This window comes from Tupaia chinensis, unplaced genomic scaffold, assembly GCF_000334495.1.
Source record: "Tupaia chinensis unplaced genomic scaffold, TupChi_1.0 Scaffold000263_1, whole genome shotgun sequence".
In the NCBI taxonomy this organism is placed as follows: Eukaryota; Metazoa; Chordata; class Mammalia; order Scandentia; family Tupaiidae; genus Tupaia; species Tupaia belangeri.
In genome coordinates this window covers 1432904-1454028 of record NW_006159743.1, presented here as the reverse complement: position 1 = coordinate 1454028, position 21125 = coordinate 1432904, and the positions used below count along the sequence as shown (strand labels likewise).

At 43.0% G+C, this 21125-nt stretch overlaps 1 protein-coding gene and 1 long non-coding RNA gene across 3 annotated transcripts in view; both read right to left on the bottom strand.

Moving 5' to 3' along the window:
* LPAR3 (lysophosphatidic acid receptor 3) overlaps nt 1-1895 on the bottom strand; it is an 82413-nt gene extending 80518 nt beyond the window's left edge. The window contains exon 1 of the mRNA XM_006149453.3: nt 1737-1895. The gene's annotated coding sequence lies outside the window, so the exon portion shown is untranslated. The remainder of the gene's footprint in view (nt 1-1736) is intronic.
* A 13620-nt stretch (nt 1896-15515) lies between these two features.
* The window catches only part of LOC102495163 (uncharacterized), a 15650-nt gene continuing 10040 nt past the window's right edge, over nt 15516-21125 (bottom strand). For both annotated transcript variants that reach the window (XR_334668.1, XR_334670.1), the window contains exon 5: nt 15516-15729. This is a non-coding gene — a long non-coding RNA (uncharacterized LOC102495163). The remainder of the gene's footprint in view (nt 15730-21125) is intronic.

Genomic DNA, 21125 nt, shown 5'->3' with positions numbered 1-21125 from the left:
CTGGCTCCTCAGCAGGAAGCTGAGAAAGAGAAGCAGCCAGCCTTAGCCATGGGCATGTGGGGGAAGTGACCAAGGCACCCACAGCACCCTCGTGAGGCGACACATGCAGCGAATGTATGCCTCCCCGCTGCTACGATGCTGTGTGTGCACTGGTGCCTCTGTGCCCACGTTTGAAGAACAAGCCAGTTACATGTTGCGATGTTGCAAACAGATTCTGACAAACATACACAAAAAGCAACCGCATATCTGAGTGTTTTCCTTTCAGTCTTCATTCACAGAAAACCTGGGACCTGTCCGATCAAACATCTTGTAAAACAGCCCGACACCTGAAACAGATTCATCTGAGAGTCTGGAAGCTGACGTAAGCATTTGCCAGATTTGGAAGAGAGCCTCGTTCATAATTAAATGAAAGCTATGAAGTTTTGAATTCTACACCAAAAAATGGAAATACAAATAATTTGCCCAAATGATCTATTTTTCTAGTGACATGGTAATGGCAACCACGTGTTGGCCTGAAGTCACCTGTCCAGCTTCCCACAGGACACCAGAGCAAGGCACAAGAGACAGCTCCGGGAGTTTATCTCAAGTACGCAGCTCTCGTGGGCTAGGTTTGCGTGCTGGTCTTTTCAGAATGGCTCGATTTATTTACACAAGGCAGTTGTGGACAGAGCCAAGATTGTGTGTTTTTGTTAGCATTTCCAGTTGAAAAGAAAAAAATTCTATTCACTGGACTCAGACCCCCACACCAAACTGGATCACTGTCATGGAAGCAGTGTTAGCAACTACTGTGAGTTCACTGGAAAGCCCAGCAACCTCCTTAGCAATACAAGTTTCTGCCTTAAGGAAATGTCTTGCAGAGAATGGAATAATCACCTACCCGTAAAGCAGGGATCGCTTGTGACTGACATTTACTCTATGCTCTAACTTTTATCTTATTTTTTAAAGTAGGAACAGGGAGAAGTTGAGCCAATTTACTTCTAAAGCAACATTCCAGGGCCAGGTGGCTAAGGAGTGTGGAGGGAGGACAGTGTTGCAATGACAATAACAAAGTAGGGGGAAACGTTTGTAGACATTAGTTAAAAAGTGGCGGTTTTAATGATCGCCTTAATAAGACTAAATTGTTCCCAATATTCAGTCACTCCTCAAACGACATGCCTGAGAAATTCATGAGTAGCCTTGGGCAGTTGCAACTTGCTGAGGGCAAGCCATAAAGTAACACTGCTACAGAAAAACCTGGGACCTTCACTTATGCAGCACACCCCCAACTGTGCTACTAGTTAGTTAATAACTCTTCCCTGAATTAGGTGCCTGCAGCGTTCGAACTGTTCCCCAGTAAGCACACCGTTGTACCGGGTGCAGCTGGAGACTGAAAATAATACATCCTAGGCTTCACCAGAGAACCGCAGTTCCCTAATCACCGTCGACCGCGGCAAGCTCAGCGTGGACAAGGAGCACCTGCACAAAATCAGAGCGCGCCTGCCTCTCGCTCTTTGCGCCCAGCCCACCAGCCCAGGCCAACAACTGCTTTTTACTTCTAGGGGGGAAATATTTAATTGGAAAAGCGCAAGATGCACCATACACCACCCGGAAAGCTGTGTCTCAGGAGTTCGGGGTGGGTTTGAGCCCAGGTTACAAGTAGACAACGCCGAAAAGCCGCTGGCTGGCCCAGACGTCGGCCCTTGAGCCAAGGCTGGTGACCGCTCTGGGACCCTCCCCGCGCCCGGCACTTCACTCACCGCTCACGCTCGCCCGCGCGGTCGAGCCCGGGAGCCGGGGCCCCTGCGGTTGCCGCATGCCCACGGGACCGAGCGCGACCGGGCAACCGGGCTCCGGACTCCGGGCTCCGGCCGTCGGGAGCAGCAGAAGAGGACGCTGCGGGCGAGCGGACCAGCAGCGCTGCGCCCTCCCCCCCCTCTCGGCCTGCCGCTGCTACGCTGCCGGAGCCGGAGGAAAGTTTGGGGAGCAAGGGAGGGGCGGAGAGGGCCGCGTTCCCGCCCCGCCCCGTCCCGCCCGGCGCATCCGGCCGTTCCCACCGGAGAGCGCCCCCCACTGGAGAGGCCGCGATCTGCACGCAGTGCGCCCTTGCGAGCCCAGACAGGACAGCTTTTCTGCAGACATGTTCCTGCCTGGTACTCGGCTCCAGAGGTGGCATCCACTAAAGGACTGCTAGCACCCAGTCCTTACAGAGCCATACCTCAGAGCTCCTGTAAATGCAGTCCCTCTGTCCCTGTCTCACCAGCTGGGAGGAGAGATTTGCTTGAAGGGGCAGAGGGGTAGTGTAACCTGTGTCTACCAACACCACCAGGCTCAGACCTGACGTTCTAAAACTTGAATCCTAAACCTACCCAAGGCTGCAGGCAACCCTGGAGGCCACGGATGTTCAAGTACATCTGGCCCGAGGCCTATCCTAGGCGCCTTTCCATTGCAACCAGAAACAGTGTATTTAAGATTCCTGAAAGAGGCTTCTTACCTTCCTGAACTAAATGTTCCTGGATACTTTGTTTTCCAAAGATAAAGTATAAAGCCCCATTGGCCCACCTTGGGTAAAGTAAAAGTCCAGGGCTGGGTGGACAGGTGGCATGGTGGTTAAAGGCGCTAGATTCCCACATGGCTGAGTGCTGTTCAAGTCCTGGACTTGGCAGCTTGCTTTCTAGCTTTCCCTTTCTCTCCCTCTGTCTCTGTCTGGTCAAAAAAAAAATAATAATAATAACAAATGGAATTAAATAAATAAATATTGTTTTTAGCAACAAAAAAATGTTTTATTGAGTTGAAGTCAGAAGCAAATATTAAGTCCTCAAAATGTTAAGTAAAACAGTATACAACATCAGTATTGAAGTGTTAAATTTTACATCATCTTTTATATTGGTAATTTTTTATTGAATACTGAAGGCTTTATTTTGACTGTTTTTACTATCTGAATTTTTAAAGTCTTTCTTTGAACTATTTTGCAATTGGTTCTTTTTTAAAATTGTATTTATTATCATAATCTTGTTTATATTACATTGAATCACATATATCTTTACAGTGTATTACATTTCTTTTTCCAGAAGGAATACCATGCAGATCAGTCAAGACAAGATATTACAATCCACAGCATCATCATCAAATAGCTTTTCATCATTTTTTCTCCAGATTATTATTATTATTCTCATAATTTTTTTAAACATTCAATCACTGTATGTCATTTTGCTTGTAAAAAAATTTACTCAACATGAACTACTTCTCAGGCCATTCCAGTTGAGAATACTATACACGTCATCAACAGGTAATAAACCATTTCTGTGTCCCACTAATGTCATGCCTCTCTATTTGTTTTCTTGCTATCCTTCTCTATACTCTTCCCTTCTCCTGCCCTATTCCACACTGTCTTTAGCATCTATAACTATTTTCACTGCTTTTATGCCCTTCAATAGTTTCGTCTCTACCATAAAGTGCAGATAGTATATATTAAGTAGAGACATACAATATCTTTCTTTCATAGCCTGACTTGCTTCACTCAGAAATAGATCCTCCATATTCATCCACCTTCTATTCAAATGCCAGGGTCTTATTTTTTATGGCTGAGCAGTATTCCATAGTGTATATGTGCCACACTTTTTCCATCCATTCATCTGTTTATGGACATTTGGGTTGGTTCCATGTCTTAGTGATCGTGAATAATTCTGCAATAAACATTGATGTGCAAGCGTTTTTCCAAATAAGCATTCTCCTGTCCTTTGGGTAGGTACTCAGAAGTGGGGTTGCTGGATCAAATGGTAGTTCTATCTGTAGATCTTTGAGGAACCTCCATATTGTTCTCCACAGTGGCTGAACCAGTTTACATTCCCACCAACAGTGTAGGAGAGTTCCCTTTTCACCACATCCCTGCCAACACTTATCACTTTTTATATTTTTAATCTTTAGTCACCATTCTGAAAAGGGTTAGGTGGTATCTCATTGTGATTTTAATCTGCATCTCCCTTTGATGAGGGATGTTGAGCATTTCCTCATATGCTTTTTGGCTATTTGTATGTTTTTCTTAGAGAGATTTTTGTTCAGCTCATTTTCCCATCTTTTAATTGGGTTAAACTTTTTTCTTTCTTTCTTTTCTTCTTCTTTCTTCTCCTTTCTTCTTTTTCTTCTTTCTTCTTTTTGTAAGCCGCTTGCATTCTGTGTATTCTCGTTATCCATCTCGTTATCAGTCCCTTGTCTGAGGTTTATTTTACAAAAATATTCTCCCATTCTGAGGGTTGTCTATTCACACTAATTACTGTGTCCTTTGCTGTGCAGAAACTTCTTAGTCTGATATAGTCCCACTTCTCTATTTTAGGGATTGTTGCTGTGCTTTGGGAGTCTTATTTAAGATGTCTTTGCCTACCCCAATGTCTCCCAGAGTTCCCCCAGTATTTTCCACCAGTAATTTTATAGTTTGAGGTCTTAGGTTCATATCTTTGATCCATTTTGAGTTGATTTTTTGTTAATGGTGAAAGATGGGGATTCAGTTTCATCTTTCTGCAGATGGATACCCAGTTTTCCCAGCACCATTTACTAAAGAGGTTTTCCTTTTCCCAATGGATTGACCTGTATCCTTTGTCAAAAATCAGTTGGCTGTAAGCTTTGAGGTTTATTTCTAGGGTCTCTATTCTATTCTATTGGTCCTCCCTTCTGTTTTTGTGCCAATATCATGCTGTTTTGATTATCACAACTTTATAGTATATCTTGGGGTCAGGGAGTGAGATGCCACCCACTCCAGTCTTCTTGTGCAGGATTGCTTTGGCAATATGAGGCCTTTTATGATTCCAGACAAATTCTAAATAAATTCTTTTTTTAAATAAAGTTGAGAGCCAAGCCAAGGTAGTGTACTCTGTTGACCCTGAAGCCACATGGGAGGTTGGTTTGAATCCAGGACCACCCTAAAAGTCAGTTTGGTGTCACAGGCTTGTAGTCTCAGCTGCTCAGGAGGCAGAGGTAGGAGAATCATGACAGAGCCAGGCCCCACCCCTTTCTCTCTCTCTTTCTCTGGTGAGCACATGTACAATTTTTTTTAAAAAAGTTATGTCTTTTACACAATGGATCTCTTCTTGTAGGCCATGACAACCTAATATACCTCAAGCCTTCCCTGAGATACAGCTAAATTTTGATCAGTGTGTACATTCATCTGAATGTTCAAAAAAAAAAAAAAACCTATTGTGGTATCTTATAAATGAACTGTATATAGAAAGGGACAATCTTCAAAGCTAGTGCTAATGGAAGATCTTCTGTTTACCCGAGCACTTGCAAACCTTGCATGTTATATATGAGAGCCAAGTCAGGGAGGTAAACAGCTCAACTCAAACACCCGGTACTGGAGGGCGACCTGGTGAACACAGAAATTCCCAACCACCAGCACTTGGTGAATGCTTGACTCAACAGATGTGTAGAGCGTTGAGTAAGTGGGTTGTTGTAGATGGGACATTTAGAGCCTCCTTTTGCTGGGAGAAAATCTGTTCTGAGTTCCAACTTACTAGCACAGGCACTTCGGAAACGCGATGTTGTAACTTGGAAACTTTCTGAATTTGAGTGTCGCAAAGCAGAGCACGGATTCTTCAGAGCCACCTGAAACACAGAAATCCTTAAAGGGGGCAAGGGAGTTTGGGCAGCTGTGGTGCAGAGGGGAAAAAGACATTCTAGCTTGATGATTTTTAACAAACGCAGGTCCAATGAGGGGGAAGACGAGAACGTAACATACGAAAAGAGGGAGAGGAGAAGGAGCAACCAGCAAGACCTCTGAGCAGAAGCAGAAAATAAAGAAGGCCAAAGACCCCTAAAATGAACGGTGCAACCCGCAAATCCTATTTTTTTTAAATGAAACAAAGGAATTTTCCACCAGAACCTTCTGTAAATCTTTGCTGGATCTGCGGTGTCTCCGTTTTCTACTAAAATGTTTCTAGTAGCAAATTAAAAATCAGACGAACATCAAAAATGGCAAGTGTGATGCCTCAGAGTGTATTTTTGCCTTCGAGATCACTGGTTGGAAAGTTACTCCGAACTTTGCTAACAAACATTTGCAGATCTGCTTCCTGTGTACAAAGCATTATGTTTTTGTGTTCCTGGAGACACAAAGATTTCTAACACTGTTTCTATTTGCCTAAAAGGGGGCATTTCACAGTGCTTGATAGAAAGGAACTGTGATGGTTGAAGGAACGCTTGTGACCTTGGAGAACAGGTATCAATCAGTATCGACCCAGCAGGGCATACATGCTGTAAGGTAAATGACTAAAATACAAAACTGCCTGCCTCTTGCTACTGCACAAAGTAACATGGAACTCAGGCAGGACTTCTGAGACGCAGGCTCCTCTGTTCTCAATTCAGCTTGGACCTTTCCTCTTACAAGCAGGAATCTGGATTTGCTTTCCTTCGCTTTGGAAGTATCTGAACTGTATCTCTGAAATGTCACCCATCTGTCCTAATCAGTTAGAATACTTTCAGCAGGTGGATAGTGCGCCAAAGTGGAATGGGAGCTGTAGAGTGAGGGATGGGCGTGATGCTGGAGCTAACATTAGGTGGAAGATACTGAGGAAACAGAGCAGATGCCTCCACAGAAGCAGAAGGAAGAGAGAGAGTGCAGGCAAGGTAGACAGTCTCGTGCCATTTCTCTGGGCTGCATGTCACTTCAAGTGGAAGTCATGGAAATATGATGGGGTCTTCAAAAGTTCATGGGAAGTGACTACGATGAAAACACTACCCATGGATTTAAACATAAACTGTACGCATTTGTTATAATGTATCTGAACAGGATCTAGTTTAAGACCTCAAGAAGGATAAGGCATTCATTTGAAAAGAGCCTCTATCAGAGCAACATGAATTCTGCTAAAATTGAAGGGAGAACAAATGTCAAAGTTAGGGTGAAGTGTGGGTGGCAGAAGGGTGAACTCATTGATGGTTATCAAGTTTCTGAAGACTATATCCCCAAAGAAATCAGGACTTTACAAGTGGATAACTCAAGAAGGGATAAGATGAGGTTGAGGAGGATGCTCATGGCAGTAGACCATCCACCTCGATTTGTGAGGAAAAGTTAACTTTGTTCATACCCTATTGAAGAAGACTGGCAACTGGCAGCAGAAACAATAGCCGATACCATCAACATCTCAATTGTTTCAGCTGATGCAATTTTGAATGAAAAATTAAAGTGAAAAACTTTCCGTTGGATGGATGCCAACACTGTTGTGCCCAGATCAGTTGCAGACAAGCACAGAGCTTTCAGTGGGTATTTGAAACGAGTGGGATCAAGGTCCCCAGTCATTCCTCTGACGAATTGTAATGGGAGATGACACGTGGCTGTAGCAGACTGATTCGGAAGGAAAAGCACAATCAAAGGAATGGCTACCAACAAGGGGAAGTGGACAAAGAGCAAGGGTCATGGCAGCAAGGCTGTTTTGTTTGTTTTTGAGAAGCTTAGACATTTTGCTTGTTGACTTTTTGGAGGGCCAAAGAATGATGACATCTGCTTCTTATGAGAGCGCTTTGAGAAAGTTGCTAAAGCTTTAGCAGAAAATGCCCAGGAAAGCTTCACCGGATCTTCCTCCACCATGACAAGGCTCTTGCTTATTCCTCTCCACAAACAAGGGCAATTTTGTAAGTTTTAATGGAAAAGCGTTAGGCATCCAATGTATAGTCCTGATTTAGTGCCTTCTGACTTATTTTTGTTTCCTGGTTTTTTTTTTTCCTACTCTTTTCTTTCTTCTTCTTTGTTTTTTTTTGTTTTTGTTTTTGTTTTTGAGAGATTTTTGCTATAGGGCGTGTGTGCTCGCCAGAAAGAGAGAGACAGAAAGAGACAGAAAGTGAGAAATCACAACCCCCCCCCCAGGCAGTATGGCCATGCCACAGTCCCTTCTCCTCCATTCTCCTCTCGGGATCTTGGGCACACACACACACACATGGCTGGTGTGAATTTAAGACACCGGGTCCAGGACTCAAACCATGGTCAACTACATGGGAGTCCAGCATCATAGCCATTATGCCAACTGCTGGTCCCGTGTTTGTTTTTAATTGTCGAAAGATGCATGTGCTCCCTAGGAGAGACACAGTGAGAGGAACGAAGCACCTCTCACTGGAGCGTGACCTTGCCGCTGTCCCTTTTTCTCCATTCTTCACCCTGTCAGGATTTGGGGAATGCACACACACACACACACACACACACACACACACACACACGCCTGGAATGTTTTTCAAGTCACTGAGGATGGGATTCGAGCCAGTCAGCCATGTGGGATCTGGCACCTTTAACTACTGGGATATAAGGCTAGCCCTAAGGAACAGCTTTTCCAAACATAAACATTTCCGTCTTGCTCATAGCAGATATGAAAATGCATTACACAAGCATGTGGCCTGTGCGGTGGTTTGCCCACAGAAATCTTGGTTGGTACCTGTCCTCCAGGTATCCTTCACTTGCACAAGTTCCTGTAGTCATCTGGTGCTCTCATCACCGTGGCTCAGATACAGGAGTGAGGAAGGGACGGAGCAGCATTGTGGCTGACCCACGAAGGCTGGGCAAGCAAGACACCAGCCTTCGTCCTTCTAAACCACCGAGGTCTGGGGAGCGTCTGTCCCCACGCAGGAACTAGCCTAACCTGCTGCATGCAAACGGAGCACCGGCCCTGCTTTCCCTCTGAGTCATGGGTAAGAAGTGCTAATGCCTGTGTGTCGCATGCATGTGGTACAGCAACAGCGACACCGAAGTGGTGACAGGGCATAGCTGGACATGGAGGGACTGAGTCCACTCCGTTTTCTCTGCAGAGCAGCACTGAAGTCCGCTCTTGGCTGATATGTATCTAAAAGGAAACGTCGCGGAGAGCAAAGCAGGGACAAAGCTGGCATCCAGCGTGGGAGGGAAAAACCAGTCCTCGTGAGAATGTGGCAGCCAGGGGCTCATGTCCATTACCCACTCACTCCACCCCAACGTCTGAACGTGGCAAGGTGCCTCCAGAGCTCATGCCACAACAGGGAGAGAAGTGGAAGGAGCGGAAGCCTAAGGGTAAACTTCAAGTGATCAGGACTGCTCGGTTGCCTGAATTTATCTGGAAAGTGATCAGTTAAATTCTCTGTCAGTGACAGGAATGGAGTTTGGGCCTGGCTTCTGTGGCACAGAGGTAACGCTATCACCCTGCAGTGCTGGAAGCCATAGGGCAACGATGACTCAGACCCTGGAGTGTGCCTGGGTGCCCAGGATCCTGAGGAACTGGATGGCTGAGGGTAAAGGATTGTGGTCTGACAAGACCCAGCAGAGAGAGCTTTTTCTCTTCTTCTCTCCATCTCTCTATTTCTTATCCATGCACATGCACTTTCTAACATTAATTTTTAAAAAAGAGTAAAAAAATAGACGTTAGATCCATTTTTTTTAAAAGAGATTTTTCTATAGGACATGTGCACTCTTCAAAGAGACAGAGAAAGGTTGGGGCTGGCAGGTGGTGTGGTGGTTAAGGGTGCTGGAATCCCTCATGGCTGACCATGGTTCAAGTCCCAGAACTGGCAGCTTGCTTTCTCACTTTCCTTCTCTTTCACTCTCTTGTTCTCCCTCTGTCCTTCTCTTGTCAAAATGAAAATAAATAAATAAAGTTAAATAAAGTAATTCTTAAAAAGAGAGAGAGAGACAGAAAAGATAGAAAGTGACAGAGAGATAGAAAGTGAGAAATCACCCCCCAGTGGGGATGGCCATGTCACAATCTCTTCTCCTCTTCCTCTTGAGATTTTGGGCATGGCCGGGCCCAGGATTTGAACCACTATGTGCAAGTCCAGTGACATAACCATTACACCCTATGTTGGATCCTAGATCTATTTTTTTAAATATAGTTACATGTTTGCCTGAATAAATTTGCAGCCTGAGAAATATGTGCACCCTACACTGAGACGATTTAGGAGCGCATCCCTGAGGTTGCACATATTAGCAACTGTGGGGTGCTGAGGGTCCACTCAGGCAAAGATGAAGCCATGTGTGGACAATGCTAACACCGTACATATTAGGCTAAGTTCTCTTCCCAAACCTGACGCTCTAGCATTTGCCTTGCCTGAGGCGGTCATCAGGAGCCTGAGACTAGCAACACTTTCAGCTGCACAAATATTTATTCTGGTAAACTTGAAAAAGAAAAAAGTTGTAAATAAATCTTGCTAGAATTTTCTGCATTCTATGCACTAATTTTTTTGCTTGTTTTGCAAAAGAAAGCTGTAATAGGACGCTCACATCCTCATCTCTGGAACTGATTTTTTTTCAATTGGATTTGATGAATACTGGCCAGATTAATATTTAATGTTTTTGCATAATTTGAGTAATAACAGGAAACAGTAGACTAAAGCATGGATGCACTGTAAAACCCGTCTGAGCTATTCACCTTTAGTCCACTTAAAGCGGAAGATTAAGAGCGAAGAAGTTTTCAATCTCTAATGTGGCAAATTTTGAAATAAAAAATAAAGAAAAATAGGAACCTGTAATATGAAGAAGCACATTATAGTATTTACATCACGTAATTGTATACTGGGCCTCCCAATCATTCATTGCAAATTTTTCACTTACTAACAAGAAAACATGTTATGCCCCAGCCCGATGATGTAGTTGGTAGCAAACTCAACTGTGGTACTAGAAGCCATGTGCCAGCTGCAGGTTTGGTGCCTCAGGTCGGCTTGAAAACACTCCAGGTGCATGCATGTGTGACCAAGGTGCATGCATGTCTGACAAGCTAGAGGGCTGAGGAGAGGGGATTGTGTTAGGAGAAGACCCTGCCAAAGGTGCATTTTCTCTCTCTCTCTCTCTCTCTCTCTCTCATGTGTGTACACACTCTCTAAAATGACTAAAATAAATAAACTTAAAAAAAGAACAAACAGAAAAGATGCCAAGATAAATTATTTTGTGATAATAGAAGATTTTCTAGGCAGCTCAAATTTTAGTTTCCATTTAATTACTTGTGCATGGCCTAGGTTGTTTATATTGTGTTGTAATAGGACCAGTATAGTGGAGGCAAATGACAATGAGGGAGGAAAAGGATGATTATTAGCAAAGAGAATAAAAACTCATGTGTGTAGAAATAAATGTCTAAGTAAAAAGTTGGAAAAACTAAAAGGATAAAAATAAGACAGGTTAATGACTAGGATTAAAAAAATAAAGATAAGTATTGGTGGGGGTGTGGGAATGTAAATTGGTCCTGCCACTATGGAGAACAATATGGAGATTCCTCAAAGATCTACAAATAGAACTACCATATGATCCAGCAATCCCACTCCTTGGTATCTACCCAAAGGACAGGAGTATACTCAGTTGGAAAAGTGCTTGCACATCAATGTTTATCACAACATTATTCACAATTGTTAAGACATGGAACCAACCCAAATGCCCATGAACAGATGAATGGATTGGAAAAGTGGGGCACATATAGTCTATGGAATACTACTCAGTCATAAAAAGCAACAAGACTTTGGTTCTTGACAGAAAGTGGATGAAGACAGGAAGATTTACTGCTAAGAGAAGCAAGTCAGGCTATGAAGGAGAGACATTGTATGTCTCCACTTAATATATACTGACTGTCCTCACTCTATGGCCAAAACTGAATGATTAGAGAATACAGAAACATAGGAAATGGTTATAAATACTGGATACAGTGTGGGAAGACGGTGGGTGAAGGAGGAGAAACAAAGGAGAGACATTGGGGAGAGAAAGAGAGGAGCAGGGCATTTGTGGGACAGAGAGATGGATTATCATCTGTTGAGGATGATGTGTATAGTATTCCCAACTGGATTGGTGATTAATGTATACATGTTGGAATATTCACTTTGCAAGCTAAGTGACATATATGATTAAATGTATAAAAGAAACTGAAATAAATATATTTAAAATAAAGAGGTTATAAAACTATCAGAGAAGACTGTAGTAATTAAAGTACCTACAACATCTAAGACTTGCTATCAAGTTAAATTATTTTAGTATGCACCACCTTATTTACCAGTATACACTTTGGTCACTTTCACTCAGTTTCTACATCTATAAATGGAATAATAGTATTGGGCCAGCCTTGTAACCTAGTGGTTAAAGTTTGAATCCAGGCCCTGATGACTTGAAAAATACACCAGACACACAAGCATGTGTGCCCAAAATCATGTCTGTATGAAGAAATGGAGGAGTAGGGATTGTAATTTGACCATGTCCCATTGGGAAATGATTTCTCTTTCTCTTTATCTCTCTCTGGTGAGCACAAATGCCCTCTAGTGATTTTTTTAAAATGGAATAATAAGATGTACTTCCAGGTGCTCCGGGAATTAAAAAGAAATTATATGCTATAATAATTATTTTTTAATTTTAATTTTTTGTACCATAGTAATTTTTAAAATGAGCTTATTACCAAGAAAAGAAAACAGGATTATTTAATGATATTGAAGTGGTCAACTTATCAAATAAGAGAACTTCAAAGTATAAAAATAACAGAAATAAAAATTAGCAGAACTAAAGGGAGAAATAAATACATAATCATAGTAGAAGATTTTAATGCTTTTCAGTAATTGATAGAACAAGTAGACCAAAATTAAGATTATGGAAGATTTGAACAATGCTGTCAACCAACTTGACCTAATTGGCATTTATGAAACCTTATACCCATCAACTACAAAACACATATATTTTCAAGTACATACGTAATGTTCACCAGACTAAACCATCCTATGAATCATTTTTAAAAACTCAGTAAATCTAGGAGGATTTACATATTCTCTGACCAATATAGTAGTACATTAGAAGCCAATAACAGAAATCTATCTAGAGAATCTCCAACTATTTGAAAACCAAACAATATACACGTAAGTGACCTATAGATCAAAGAAGGTATACACATCCTACAGATCAATAATAAAAAGACAATCCAACCTGAAAATGGGCAAAATACTTAGACACTTAAAAAGAACATAAATGAATGGTTAATAAGCACATGAAAAGGTGATCAAAGAAATAAGGGAAACACAGATTAAAACTGCCACGAGGGCCAGCCAGTGGCACTGTAATACAATGCTCTGCAATGTTGGACCACATGGAAAGGTCCCAGGTTCATATCTCTAGGCCGCCCTGTATATGCCAGGTATCTACACACATCCCTGTTACACTGGCTGGCTGGGGATGGGGGTGGATCCTGTGTGAAGACCCTGGTGGGGGTTTCTTTCTCCTTATGTCTCTCTCTCTGGGAAAAATAAGTAAATGAACTAAAAATAAATGAATAAATAAAGACAAACCTATATGAGATACCAACTTTATATACATGATAATGACTTAACTTGAAAAGACTAAGAGGAACAAATGTTGGAGCCAGACAGTGGCCCAAGTGGTAAAATGTGACACTCTGCAAGACAATCCCACATGAGAGGTTCTGGTTCAAGTCTGGAGTCATCCCTGAGGACACCGGTGTGTGTGTGCCCGTGATCTGGGGCTAGCTGGAGGCTAGAGGTAGATCGTGGTGACAAGACCCTATTGGGGGTGCTGTCTCTCTCTCCTTCTCTGTCTCTCCTCAACTGTCTTTGTCAAAAATACCAAATATTAACCAAAAGTAAACCAAACTAAGAATCTTATACAATGCCAATGAGAGTATAAAATGACATGACTATTTTGAAAACCTATTTGGCAGTTTCCTATCAATTTAAACATATACTGATATGGTTTTAATGGGCCCCAAAACCCATGTGTTGAGATTTGGTTGTAATGAGATTAAGAGGGTAAAAGTTTCATCCAACTATGGTGTTGGAAGGTGGGACCTTTGAGAGTCTAGGGTTAAGGCATCATGGTGCCCGCAGGACTGAGTGTGGTGGGTTTCTAAGGAGAGGGAACGGGACCAGAGTGGAGACACATAGACTCAGGCACACACACTCCTGCCCTCCACCATGCTGCAGGGGAGACAGGAGATTCTCGCCAGATAAACCTCTGGACCTTGGACCTCCAACCAATGAGCTGAAAACCTTTTTTTTTTTTAAGAGGTTTTTGCTATAGGGCGGATGCACTCACCAGAAAGACAGAGAGAAACAGAGAGACAAAAAGCGAGAGGGGGGGTGGGGGGGAGGGATGGCCATGCCGCAATCTCTTCTCCTCCATTCTCTTCTCGGGATCTTGGGCATGCACACATGCGCCTGCCGTGAGTTTAAGCCACTGGGTCTGGGACTCGAACTGCTGTCGACTACATGGGAGTCCAGCGATGTAGCTATTACACAATCTACTGGTTCCCCAAATCCTCTATTTTTATAGATTACCCTGAGTCAGATATTATCTCTTATTAGCAACAGAATATGCTGGAACACCTACCCTATGGCTCTCTTTCACCTGAGGGTAGTAACATATTTTTCAGCCAAATCTGAAAAGGAGAGAAAGCCAGTAGAACAATTTATTAGCATTTTTTTGTTGTTGGTTTGCTACAGGGAGCATGCAATTGCCAGAGACAGAGGGAGGGACAAAGAGAGAGGAAAAGTGAGAATTTACCTCCTGGGGGATGGCCAGTCCATCCTTCTTCATTCTCCTCTCGGGATTTTGGGCATGTGTGCACTTGTGTACACCCTCAAAATCAGTATTCATTATGATTCCTCTTTGGGCACATGTACTCTCAGGAGAGACAGAGAGGCAAAAAGCAAGAAATCCACCTCCACCAGGGGATGGCCATACCACAATCCCTTGTCTTCCATTCTCCTCTTGAGATTTTAGGTGCATGTGCATATTCTCCTGGCATGTTTCAAGCTGCCGGGTCTGGGACTGGAACCACGGTCAACCACGGGGGAGTCCAGCTACATAACCAGCCATCTGCTGGTCCTGGGTATATTTTTATTTCTATAACACAATTTAGTTAATTTTAAAAAGATGATCTTGGGCCAGATCACCTGGCGTTTAAGGCAGCTGGATCTCACATGGGTGACGGCACTGTCGGAGTTCCAGACCCAGTGGCTTAAAAATCACGCCAGGCGCATGTGCACATGTGCCCAATATCCTGAGAGGAGAATGAAGGAAAAGGAATTGTGGACTGGCCATCCCCCCCAGGAGGTGAATTTTCACTTTTCCTCTCTCTTTGTCCCTCCCTCCCTCCCCCCTCTGTCTCTGGCAATTGCATGCACCCTGTAGCAAACCAACAAACAAATGCTAATAAGTTGTTCTACTGGCTTTCAGATGTTACAGGGATGCTGAGATGTTTTATCTCCTCTACCCCCAGGTAAAGAGAAGGGTGAGAAGGGTGTTTCTCCCAAATGTCAAGCAAATGAGAAACCATTCAGTGGACCTGCCGTACATGTCTGAAGCCTCGCTGCTCTGAGTGTGGTTCCTGGACCCGCGGCATTAGTCATGACCTTGTAGCTTGTTTGGAACGTGGGATCTTAGTCCCAACCCGGACTCACCGAGTCATAACCTGCCTGCACTAACAACAGTGCCCAGGAGACCAGGGCCTGAGTCTGGACAGGCCTGAGGACCGAAAGGGGAGCTGTGCTGAAGTCCACCCTGAGAGAATAGCACAGGGAGCACACTGCACTTTCACCCTCGGCTGCACAGAGGTTGTTCGTGTTTCTGTGAAGCAAACAGGGGGTCACACAGTGAGCCTTCAGCCTGAGGCGGGTTTGAAGTGGGCTTTGCTGCAGAGGCCTCCTGAAGAGCAAAGCGACTCAGGACAGAGGCCGAGGTCGTGACCGAAGAAGTAAGCAACTGACTGCACGCAGGGCATGGCCAGCTCACAGGAACTGCAGGTGCTGTGGTTTCCCAATGGTGGGCAGAGGGGGAGAAACCTAGAAAAGCATCCCGAGAGAGAAAGAGATAGTAAGTGAATGCAGCCGGGCCTCCCTCTGTCTGGGGGAACTATGTTCAAGACCCCCAGTAGATGTCTGGATCCACAGATAGTACCAAACCCTATAAACACTGTTTAAAGTGTAACTTATAAATTAGGCACAGTACGAGATTAACAATAAGAATAGAAAAGAACAGAATAATTATAACAATGTACTGTACTAGAAGTTACTTATCTGTGGTCTCTCTCTCTCAAAACATCTTATTGTACTTTGCTCATGGATTTTTGGACTATGGGTAACTGGAATTACAGAAAGTTAAACTGTGGATAAGGAGGGGACTAGTATAATTGCTATCCAAAGAGTCCCAAAGTTGGCTCGAGATAAGACCAGTCTTTTAAGAATATGCTCTTGGGATCAGCAGATGATGTAACGGTTACACTGCTGCACTCCCATGTAGTCGGCCATGGTTCAAGTCCCAGACCTGGCAGCTTAAAACTCACACTGGGCATGTGTGTGTGCATGCCCAGAATCCTGAGAGGAGAATGGAGAGGATTGCAACGTGGTCATTCCTCCTGGGGGTGATTTCTCACTTTCTGTCTGTCTGTCTATCTCTCTGGCAAGTGCATATATCGACAGCAAAAATCTCTCTCTAAAAAGGAAATACTATGCTCTTTCTCTATTCTCCTACCTCCTGGGCTGGATTCTGAGGGATAGAAACCAAGGCAACAGACTAGAGAGGCATAGACAGGGGGAAGGAAATCGAAGACAGCCAGACTCCTCTCTCCCACTTTGGGTTTCCCAGCTAGAAAAACCCAAGCCTTGGAAAGGGAGAACTTTTACCTTCTAACAAAATTCAGAAATTTAATTATCATACTTTATAGGACATTACGGTTACTGAAACGAGACTGTTGTCACCACAGGATGCCTAATTATCTAATAATAACTAGAACATTTGTGAGACTTACTTCAAAATTTCATCCAAAAGGCAAATAAAAGGCCAGATTACCTAGAAGTTTAACTGGGCAATTTGGAAAAAAGTGAATACATTTTCTATTTACATCTTATTGAGTTCAATGTGTCCGAAAAATGTAAAATACACCGAGACATTTTAGAAAGAAAAGAGGTTGGGGCCAGCAGGTGGTGTGGTGGTTAAGGTACTGGACTCCCACATGGCCGGCCACGAATCCAAGTCCCAGACCTGGCAACTTGCTTTCTCACTTTCTCTCTCTCTCTCTTTAGTGAACACACGTGCTATACAGACAATTTTAAAATAATAATGAATAAAATTAAATAATTCATTCTTTAAAAAAGTCTAATGACTCAGTATTTTTCAGAATCAAAGAAATACATGAATTTTCATATACAAGAAGCACGAATATCTCAAACCATTAAACACACATGCAGAGAAGTAGTAAATATGAATAAACATTAAAAACAACCACCAAGATAAACTACTTAATAAACTTCTCAAAAATAGTAGAGGCCAGTAGAAAATGAAATATCATTACCAAAGTGTTGAAGGAAAAAATTAAGCTATCTAGAATTTTTTCCAGCTAAAATATTGAAAACCAAGGGTCGGATTTTTTTTTTCTTTTCAGATAAAGATAAATAAAAGAGTTACAAAAGGAGGAAATTGAGACCTTCTTAAGAAAGAAGAAGTGGTCTGCAAAAAAGCATTTTTCTTATGTGAAAACAGGAGTATATTTGAATAAACATCGTCTGTCCCAGACAATGAGTAAAAATAACAATTAATTGAGGAAGGGAGATGGAAAAAGGAACTACACTATTAGACAAGAAAAACATGTCAATGGAGAATGAGAGTAGCCTGGTGTGAAGTCTAAGGTTCTTATATTATTGAAAAGTAGTCCAGGGAACCAGCAGTTAGCGTAATGGCTATGTCGCTGGACTCCCATGTAGTCAACCGCAGTTTGTGTCCTGGACCCGGTGGCTTAAAACTCATGCCGGGCACGTGTGCGTGCATGCCCAAGATCCCGAGAGGAGAACGGAGGAGAAGGGATTGCAGCGTGACCATCCTCCCTGGGGGGTGATTTCTCGCTTTCTGTCTCTATGTCTCTCTCTGTCTGTCTGGCGAGCGCACGTGCCCTATAGCAAAAAAAAAACAAAAAAAAACAAAAAAAAAAAACAAAAAAACTCTCCAAAAAAAGTAGTCCAAAATTTTGAGTAGCTTTACCATTTTCTTTTTTTTTTTTTTTTTTGAGAGATTTTTTCCTGTAGGGCGCCTTTTCTCCCCCGCACAACAGAGAGGGCGCGTGCGCTCGCCAGACAGACAGAGAGAAACATAGAGACAGAAAGCGAGAAATCACCCCCCAGGGGGGATGGTCACGCCGCAATCCCTTCTCCTCCATTCTCCTCTCGGGATCTTGGGCACGCACGCACACGCGCCCGGCGTGAGTTTTAAGCCACCGGGTCTGGGACACGAACCGCAGTCGACTACGTGGGAGTCCAGCGACATAGCCATTACGCTAACTGCTGGTTCCCCCCATTCTCTAAGTCAGGTAAAAAGTTAAAAGGTTAACAGTAAATATGAGAAGGAAGGAAACAGGAAAGAATAAAGGAAAAACTCCATTCATCCAATAGAAGGAAAGTACATAAAAAAGCATCATTTATAAAAAACACCAAATTAGAATTGTAGAAATTAATCCAAATGTACCAGTAATCATAATCGATATGAACAAAATGAACGATTGGCTTCGCACAGTGATATTGCAATTGAACCAGTAAATCCAGCTGTTATTTGAATGAGGTATATTTAAACTATAATGATAAAAACATACACTAAACAAATACCAAAGGAAAGCCTGTGTAACTCCATTCATATCAAACAAAAGAGACCTTAGGGCAAAACGTGTACTTGGAATAAAGAGAATCATCATATCCATAAGCGAAATAATTCTCCAAGAAGTTACTTCGCTGCAAAGCAATGTTTTTGTCTACGAAACTATTTTCTCAAAACTTCATTGCAACTGTTAGATGAGTATTCCTACAGGAGAAAAAAATACGGCCTCATTCCTGTCCCACCTCCCAAATAAACCAGATCTAAAATGACCAGGTTTGATTCTCTTCTTTCTCTTTCTTAATTAGCCCCATGGAAATCTGAAAGGTTTAAAGCTGCTTAAAATTTTCAGCAATGTCAAAGGAAAAGGATGCACGCTGAGGACTTGTGTTATTTTATTTATTAAATCCTAATTGCAACGAGCAGCAAAAGGAATTGCAGATTTAAGCGAGGGTTCTCTGCAGGTTGGAACACTGACCCTAGGGTATTAGCAATGATATGAAATATTAAATATCATAAAAGAAATGAAAGTTTTCAGGCATCACAGCAGGTAGTTTTAGAAGCTGAGTGCCTCGCAGGCCACCTTTCAGATACATTTCTTAAAGTCCACGAGCATTTCAATGACCTTTCTTTCCTTAGTTTTTCCGTCTGTGGATGAATATAATTTCTTCATGTAGAAGACAGGGATAATAGCACTCGTTCTGTTTAGCGCAGGGTTACTGTGAGGATGAAACTAAATAATACATGTGACAGACCTCTGCAGACGCTTTAGTACTACAGCGTGTAACTGTGAAATTATATTCTTATTACGAATCCGTGTTCCTACGGAGGGTTGTGAGTGCTTTACCTACCATTTCTTGAACATGCCTGTCAAGCCTAAATGATGTGTTATTGTGTGCTTTGTCTAACCTTCGGGCCTGATGTCATGTATGCATTTACACAGATAGAAGCCAGTTACGGTGCTGTGAAACGCCTTTCCGTCGCTGGACATGCACACGACTAGAGCTACATGTATGCCTAAAGAGAAGGAAAACTGGTTTCAAGTTTTTGCTAAAAAACGAACAAACAAACAAAACCAAAAAAAAAAAAAACAAACCCAAAAAACAAACTCCTCAGAGAACCTCTCGGGACCTTGGGCATATACCCACACACTCATACAGGCACTTGGCATGATTTTCAAGCTAATGGGTCCAGGACTTGAACCATGATGTCAGCCATGTGGGATCCAGTACCTGAACCTCCATGCCACCACTGACCCAAGAAACACCTTTCTTAGTAACGAGTGCTATTACTTTCATAAGCATGACTAGAATGTCTTGCCAAGTCGGGCTACAGTTGGGCCAGGTACTATTATCTTTAGGTAACCCTGAATTCTTGAGGTGGATAATGTGAATGAATACAGTCCTGGCCTGGAGAAGTCGGTGGGTAGCATTCTCCCGCCACAGGGGAATTCTGAGTGCAGCAGCCGGGCAACCCATTCATTACGCTCCTCACGACAGGAAATCTGAGTGGTGCGTTTTTAGGATCCCCACAGTGGAGAACCCTGACAATTCCTTGACTGAGCGATGAGAATAAATACCTCTCACGAGGGGCAGACCGATATACGTGTCTCTGATATGTTACCCTGAGAAGGATGCCACGGTGCCTGGCGATTCCTGCCAAAAACGCAGAGCTTGCATCTAATCACGAGGAAGCACCAAGTCTAGAGGAAGGGGTCATAAGCAGAATAATGACCGTCAGCCTCCCAAAATCTCTGTCATGAAAGGTTAAATGTGGCTGAAGAACTGTTCTAGACGAAGGATCCTGGATCAGGTTTCATGTTGAAAGGGAAAAGAATGTTATGAAAGAATTATTGGGATGATGGGTGAAATTGCATTATGGGCTGCAGATACGATCAAAGCATATATATTATATGTTAAAATTCCTGAATTTGACCAGTGCATCGTGATCATGTAAGAGATTATTCTTGAGTTTAGGAAACACACTCAGAAATATTAAATCATCCCTTTTATGCCTTTCAATACTTACGCACTTTTCATAATACACGCAACCTTCTCTCTGATGGTTCAGAACATTTATAAAAATTAGAGAATATGAAGGGCGTCTTTCGAAAGGTACGTGGCTTGAGACACATGTACACTGCGGACCTCATCAATGATCAAATACTGCATCGAGGCATGAAAAGCACATGAAAGACATTAAGTCATTATCAACACCAAGTGTTCTGGCCTCTAGCCAGTGAGATGAAAGAGGTGCTGACTCCGGGTATCACGGGGAGACTACTTTTTTCACCCACTACTCAGTGATTCACTACTATACATGCCAGAAACTCCATGCAGTGGATGCAATTATTTTTTTTAAGGAGCTATGGATAAGATTCTAATTGTGGGCGCACTGACTTTGATCCATTAGTCAGGATGACTGCTCTGGCCTACTGTGACAGGGGTAGCAGGGAGGGCTTGATCAAGCTACCACATACGGTTTAAGCTATATACATTTAAAGATAGATTACAGGAGGCGGGAGGCGGGCCGGACGCCAAGGCTGCGTCCGGTCATGGGACGTCGCGGGCCCTTCCGGGCTCTGCGTGTCCCCCCCGGGGCC